A 1,227-nucleotide genomic window follows, 5' to 3' on the forward strand; every position below is an offset into this window, starting at 1 on the left:
TTGCTTTGGGTTCAACCTGGCATTGTTACTTCTGCTTCCTAATAGAGGACATTCAAACAGCTTCTCAGAAATCAATCAACACTTCAGAGGCAGAACTGGAAAGGGAACATGTATCACCTGGACCCTGGCTATGAATTCCTTATCAGAACTTGGCATCGTCAGAAGCAGAGGTCGGCAGAATCACATCAAGACTAGCAAGGCTGATAATCTGTGCTCCTGTCAGTGCTCTTGAGTCCTGCAGTTGTTTTTTCAAATATAGGCCATATAAAACAGCCATAGGTGTTCACAGGATTTAATAATAAAAGTGAAGAACACAGCTATGAGAATAAAAAGCAGAAAGTTTGTTAGAGTGGATGAGTCTGTTGCTGTAGGGAATAAATATTTCTGGTGACAGGGGTGAATGATACTTAACAGGTAGATCTATAAGGAAGCAATATTTAAACGTCAGCATGATAATAACTGTGTGGAATCATGACACATGACAATTGATGTAATGTTTTAAATAAGATAGAAGAAAAAATCCTTTGAAGTGCAGCTATTATTTAAAGTACTTTTAAAGTGATCATATTATGATCCATCAAAGAAAGATCAGTAAAAAGGAGCATGGTAAAAATTATATTTGAAATATACTTCTGGATTATTCAGTGCAGTGATTCATGCTATATTATGCTGTGCTTGAAGCATGGCTAGGGAATCTGTGACTAATATACCAAATGGACTCAATCTGGAGAGATAAATATCTGTAAGGATGAAGTGAGTGTTCAGGAAGTGAACTTGCCATGGTTTTCTGGGACAAATCTCATAGCTCTTTGCTGTCAGCTGAACTCAGGGCAGTGCTGGTCCATAGCACAACTGTCCAGTGCATCCTGTTTGCCCATTAAAATAAAACTGTGTGTTGAGCCACTGTAGCAATGTCCAGTTTGGGGATGGGGATGTTTCTGTGTGTGTACAGGCATGCATTTGGCAAGAAGCAAGGTGGCATAAGCAATGTACTGTAGAAAACTATGAAAGCAGTTAAGACATTTTTAGTGGTAGAATCCTGTAATTTTAGTGGGATCCTGTAATTACAGCAGAGATGGAATTGTTTCAGGCTGTTTGGATGTTACTTTATATGCCAATGAACTGTAAAAATGTGAAAGGGGGAAGAGGCACTTTAGTTTGTGCTTACGTGCAGTTCAGCTTGTGTTCTGCATGCTCAAAAAGCAGGGATTTGAGTTACTGAGCCTC

The sequence above is a fragment of the Corvus brachyrhynchos genome, unplaced genomic scaffold (assembly GCF_000691975.1).
Source record: "Corvus brachyrhynchos isolate BGI_N302 unplaced genomic scaffold, ASM69197v1 scaffold5, whole genome shotgun sequence".
NCBI lineage: Eukaryota > Metazoa > Chordata > Aves > Passeriformes > Corvidae > Corvus > Corvus brachyrhynchos.